The 6,535-nt window shown below is 43.7% G+C and overlaps 1 long non-coding RNA gene across 5 annotated transcripts in view; it reads right to left on the bottom strand.

Moving 5' to 3' along the window:
- Nucleotides 1-2,510: 2,510 nt before the first annotated feature.
- LOC115164899 (uncharacterized) overlaps nt 2,511-6,535 on the bottom strand; it is a 77,174-nt gene continuing 73,149 nt past the window's right edge. For all 5 annotated transcript variants that reach the window (XR_003870014.1, XR_003870016.1, XR_003870017.1 and 2 more), the window contains exon 4: nt 2,511-3,171. This is a non-coding gene — a long non-coding RNA (uncharacterized LOC115164899). The remainder of the gene's footprint in view (nt 3,172-6,535) is intronic.

Below are 6,535 nucleotides of genomic sequence, written 5' to 3'. Positions count from 1 at the left end.
GGATACATAACATCCTGAACTATATGTAGATGATATCTTCATCAGAAAGAATACTATACTTCCCTTGCGCCATGCTGTCTTTTTACCTCTCTACCGTTCTACAGAATGCCAAGAGTGTGCAAAGCTGTCATCAAGGCAAAGGGTGGCTACTTTGAAGAATTTCAAATATAAAATATATTTTTATTTGTTTAACACTTGTTTGGTTACTACATGATTCCATATGTGTTATTTTATAATTTTGATGTCTTTACAATTATTCTACAATGTAGAAAATAGTACAAATAAAGAAAACCCCTTGAATTAGTAGGTGTGTCAAAACTTTTGACTGATACTGTATATATACACTACATGACCAAAATTATGTGGACACCTGCTCGTTGAACATCTCATTGCAAAATCATTGCCATTAATATGGAGTTGATCCCCCATTTGGCTGCTATAACAGCCTCTAATCTTCTGGGAATGCTTTCCACTAGATGTTGGAACATTGCTGCAGGGACTTGCTTCCATTCAGCCACAAAAGCTTTTGTGAGGTTGGGCACTGATGTTGGGCGATTAGGCCTAGCTCGCAGTCAGCATTCCAATTCATCCCAAAGGTGTTCGATGGGGTTGTGGTTAGGGCTCTATGCAGGCCAGTCATGTTCTTCCACACTGATCTCAACAAACCATTTCTCTATGGACCTCATTTTGTGCACGGGGGCATTGTCATGCTGAAACAGGAAAGGGCCTTCACCAAACTGTTTCCACAAAGTTGTAAGCACAGAATTGTCTAGAATGTCATTGTATGCTGTAGCGTTAAGATTTCCCTTCCCTGGAACTAAGGGTCCTAGCCCCAACCATGAAAAACAGTCCCAGACCATTATTCCTCCTCCACCAAACTTTACAGTTGGCACTATGCATTCGGGGCAGGTAGTGTTCTCCTGGCATCCGCCAAACCCAGATTTGTCCGTCAGACTGCCTGATGGTGAAACATGATTCATCACTCCAGAGAACCACTGAGTCCAATGGCGACAAGCTTTACACCACTCCAGTCGACGCTTGGCATTACACATGGTGATCGTAGGCTTGTGTGCGGCTGCTCGGCCATGGAAACCCATTTCATGAAGCTCCCGACTAACAGTTCTTGTGCTGACGTTGCTTCTAGAGGCAGTTTGGAACTCGGTAGAGAGTGCATCTTAGACTGTGAATGTGTCATATCTGTACACACACAAAGAAACAGACAATATAGAATAAGCATATGAACAAACATAACCCCCGCAATCTTTAAGATCCTGAGCTGAGAAGAGTGTTTAAAAACAGAGTATGACACTAGCTTGCAGGGCATCCTATGTCTCCTCACAGAACCAGTGAAAGATGAAACAAATGATATTGGAAAAACTCAGATTCCTCACTCACCTGTCATGCTCTTACAATCACACCAACTGCACTTTATGTCAACACTGAAGGTGTTACAGTGTTCAGGGTATCACACAAAGATCCCATGCCTCCCCTATTAAGTGCATCTGACCACTCCAGGTGTGTATGTGTGTGTGTGTGTGTGTGTGTGTGTGTGTGTGTGTGTGTGTGTGTGTGTGTGTGTGTGTGCGTGTGCGTGTGCGTGTGCGTGTGTGTGTGTGTGTGTGAGGGTGGGGGGAGCTGACGATAGCTTATGCCAGGTCCCCTTTAGTGGGGTTAGCGTGGTTAGTATACACTATTGTGTGTGCATAAATGTGTGTGTGTGTGTAAGGAAAAGATCGAGGCCATCTTTCATCTTCTACAGCGTCCAGGTACTCTACACGATATGATGATACAGGCCCAATTAAGGGATAGTGCTGTGTGAAAAATGTGATGACAGGGTGAACAGAAGACTAGACTCTGATCTGACATCTGAGAAAGAGTGAAAAGAGGGGAAGGAGGGAGAGAGAAAGAGAAGGAGAGGAAGGGTTGGTAAGGGCAATTAACATGGGGAGAGGGTGACAGAGGGAGGGAGGGAGGGAGGGAGGGAGGGAGGGAGGGAGGGAGGGAGGGAGGGAGGGAAAGGTTTAATGGGATTGAGAAGGAGATAGAAAAAGTAGAGAGAGTGGAGGAGAAGGATATATGATGAGTGAGACAGAGGGAAGGGAGAAAAGTGAGGAGAGAAACATTTTGTCAGGAGAAGAAGTGAGACAGGCCGGAAACAGAGGAAGTGAGAATGAAAACTTTGAACCTTCTTCATGTAGAACAAAACAACAAAATTAAGGCAAACATTGTGACAGAGAAGGAAAAAAGTAGAAGATGCATTCTGCTAGCAAACACAAACACAAAATGTGTAGAAGGCTACAAAGCTTGCCCTGGTTGTCAAGGTGCTTCAGGTAGTGACCATAGCTAGTATCTTTTCCATTTTAGATTTTACAGTTGTATCTAATTTGACATAATATGGTAACACATTGACAAGGTAAATGTAACATGTATGTAGTTTATTTGTACTGTATGCAAACTGTATGTTTCATTCTGAGAAAGATCAGGGTCAATCAGGAACTGCTACAGCCATGTCAGCCATGTTGTTTTATTTTAATCAGCACCCATTCCACATTGATCCCACAGAGGATCTAATCATGTCAAAGGTATATACAGCAGGCCTACTGTAGGCATACTGTAAAAAACTCAGTAACAAGATATTCTTGAATATACTTTATTCCGTTCATTGAGGAAATTCAGTGATTTGAGAAAGTAGAAAAATATTCCCATTGATGTTTACTTTTTCTATAAATTCAGTCAATGTCAGATAAAGACAATGTGCTCTGCGGGTTCCCTTCTGATGTCATGCTGTATTCTAACGGCAGGTTCATTCAAAATCCAATATACCAATATGCCAGGTCCAATACAGACTTTTACAATTCAGAATAAATAATGTTGTACTTTTACATCCCAGTGAGTAGACATATGGTAAACAGTTTTACAACAAACAAGATTTAAATCACAATGATACAAAACACTGACTTGATTCAAAGGATGTTAGTGTATATTTGGTGGTTTCTGTGTATCTAGAACAGATGTATGCATGCTGATTATAAATAGCAGAGTTCTGTATCTGTCTTCTCAGCATACTGTATCTTGACGGTTGTGCATGTTGATGTTCAGGTGGTGATGGAAGTCCATGTCTCGAGCTCCACTAGAGACAACAGTAACGGGTCACACAGATAGATGCTCCATCTGGAAGAGACAAGCACAGACTATTAGTTCAACAACATCATCTCTGTCCAAATGATGATGCTGTAAATGTTCAACTATTGTGTCTTGGATGAGCATAGAACTTTGAACTTGGAGGGGTATTGCTGTCACACCCAAGGCTATGAATTGTCCTTTCCTTTTGTTCTCTAGCAGTCAGCGTGTGTGTATTATACAATACAGTTTATATTGTGTTTCAAACCGACTGTTACAAAACAGTTTATATTATGTTTTGAACCGACTGTTACAATACAGTTTACAGAGGTGTGGACTCGAGTCACATGGCTTGGACTCGAGTCAGACTCGAGTCACAAATATGATGACTTGCAACTCGACTTTGACTTTAACACCAATGACTCGTGATTTAACATGGACTTGAGCCTTTTGACTCGAAAAGACTTGATACCCTCCCCAAGCCCAAATATGAAAAATGATGTTATTTAAAAAAGTGTGCAGTGCATCAACTCTTCATTTAACGGATTACAGTTTGAATTGGACAGCAACCAATCAAATTGTGGCAGCTGAGAAAAAGTTGTGTGGCAGTGCAGAGGAATGTCAGCGGGTGAATTCAGATGGAGCCCTTGGAAAAATGATACCCCAAATTATTATTTTCGGATATAAAGACGATGCTGTATCAACAAAAAAAGGATTGCAACTTGTAAAACATGTGGGGAGAAAATTACAGACGGAGGCGCAACAATTTACAACTTTGTTCGACATTTGAAGCTGCACCCATGTATTTCCATGGAAATATAACATTTATTTGGAAAGTAATAAATATATAGATATTTTTAAAAGCATTCATGATTTGCATTAATGTATAATACTAACTATTACTCTTGTTAAAAATATGAAATGGAATTACATTTGGATAAGAGCACATTATGACTTGTTTAGGACTCGAAACTCAAAGTTTAGGACTTGAGACTTGACTTGGACTTGCCTGTCTTGACTTGGGACTTGAGTGCTAAGACTTGAGACTTAATTGTGACTTGTAAAACAATGACTTGGTCCCACTGACAGTTTATATTGTGTTTCAAACCGACTGTTACAATACAGTTTATATTGTGTTTCAAACCGACTGTTACAATACAGTTTATATTGTGTTTCATCCGACTGTTACAATACAGTTTATATTGTGTTTCAAACTGACTGTTCAACCAAATATAATTTTCAAGAACAGCACACCAAACACACCAAACACAAAGCTACTGTCAAAAACATGGTACTTTTCTATACATTATGCATACATTTCACTACATACAAACTCCAGGCTTGCAGATGAAAAGAGGGCTCTGAGTTCTAAGTTCCCAATGTACTCGACAGCAACAAAGGGCCACAACAATGCCCCCTGACATGAGTCACCGTCATATCACACTGAGCTTTCCACGCATTGTTCCCCTCACCTTCTCACATGTATTGTCTTACATGTTATCCTTAGAAGCTTATAAGACGGCCAGGTTTTGTGCTCGGGACACTAGGCCTGGCAGAGTCTATGTGTTACAGCCGCTTATTATTCTCTCATAAGGTGATGATGAGGCGATGGAGCTGGGTAACGCCTTATTTGATCCCCCTTACACCCAGCCCAACCTGGGTTCAGATCGCTCGTACAACCCCCCAACATCACCACCCTCTTACCCGACAATCCCTTTCTCCAACAAGGTATTATGCTATCACGTTTCCTGAAACTATAGAGGCTGCTGACAAGCATCGGAGACTCTGTTAGCTTTTGTGAGGCCGTAGATTAAAGTATGTACCATGTTGCTATAGCAGCTGAGGCTACTGGAGGTTCAACAGAGATACAACTGAATATTGTGTTTTCTATATATATATATTTGTTAATTTAACCTTTATTTAACTAGGCAAGTCAGTTAACTACATTTTGCAGTAGCTTGGTGGTAGTTGAAGTAAATTCAAATCATGGTAGTGTTTTCAGTAGTTAAGTCTTTACTGAAGACTCATCTCTTCTCTGGCCCAGGGGTGTGAAGGTGTCTCTGCCTAGCCAGCTCCCCTCTCTCCACTGGGATTCTATGCCTCTGACCCTATTACCGGGGCTGAGTTGAGGGAGAGGTTGTTGTTTCCCCCCAATATGTGTCAATGGCTTGCCCCCGCATCATGTATTGCCAGGCCTTTTTATGCTATACTTGACTTGAGTGGGTTGACACGTTATCTTCCTGTCCGGTCTTGCGCCCCCTCAGGATCGTCTGGTTGGGAAGATCTTCGTTGTCTCAGGGTAATAAGTTGGTGGTCTGTTGATATCCCTCTGGTGGTGTGGGGGCTGTGCTTTGACAAAGTGGTTGGGGCCTGGTTGGCCCTGTCCAGGCGTATCGTCCCCCGACCCCCCCTGTCGCAGTCCCCGGTATCATGCTATATATGTACTGGGGGCTAGGGCTGCATTTCTCCTGTCTTATCCTAATTATCCCATCTCTCTCTCGCTCTCTCTCCAGATAGTCGGCCGGCCAGATTGGACCAGTCAGACAGCTGGCGAGATAGTACCAGTCGACCGGATGGTCAGATAGTTGGCTGACCAGATCGGAGTAGTCGGCCAGCCGGTGAGATAGGACCAGTCGGACAGATGATATAAGTAGGCAGGCCAGATAAGACCAGTCAGACAGATCGGACAAGTCTTTTAGATGGCCAGTCCTATCTTGCCAGTTTGGACCAGTAGGCCAGATAGGACCAGTTGGCCAGCCGGCCCTCCAGATGAGACCAGTCGGCCAGCCATCCAGATAGGACCAATTAGCCGGCCGGCCAATTAGGAACGGTCAGTTAGGACCACTCGGCCAGATAGGACCAGTTGGCCTGCCATATATGCCAGAAAGCATAAGTCACCTGGCCGGCCAGATAGGATAGGACCAGTCGGTCGGCTGGCCAGTTAGGACAAGGTAGCCAGTTGGCCAAATAAGAGCAATCTAACGGCCAGATAGGACCAGTTGGCCAGTTACGACCAGTCACCCAACTGCTCTTTATTTGGCTGGCCAGCCGACTTCCCCTTTCTGGCCGGCCAGCTGGTCCCATCTGGCCAGTTAGTACCAGTTGGCCAGATAGGACCAGTTGGCTGGCCAGCCCTCCAGATAAGACCAGTAGGTCGGCCAGATAGGACCATTCAGCCGACCAGCCAGTTAGGACAAGTCGGCCAGTCGGACAGATAGGACAAGTAGGCAGGCCGGCCAGATAGGACAAGTTGGCTGGTCGGACAAATAAGAGCAGTCAGCCGACCATCCAGATAGGACCAGTCGGCCAGCAGGATAGGACCAGTTGGCCAAATAAGAGTGGTCGGCCGGTCATATAAGACCAGTGAGCCAGCCAGATAAAACAAGTCAGTAATTTACATGTCAATGAATTTGAG

This window comes from Salmo trutta, chromosome 27, assembly GCF_901001165.1.
Source record: "Salmo trutta chromosome 27, fSalTru1.1, whole genome shotgun sequence".
NCBI classification, from domain to species: domain Eukaryota; kingdom Metazoa; phylum Chordata; class Actinopteri; order Salmoniformes; family Salmonidae; genus Salmo; species Salmo trutta.
Note: the sequence above shows the minus strand (reverse complement) of the source record. Positions and strands in the feature narration are given on the sequence as shown.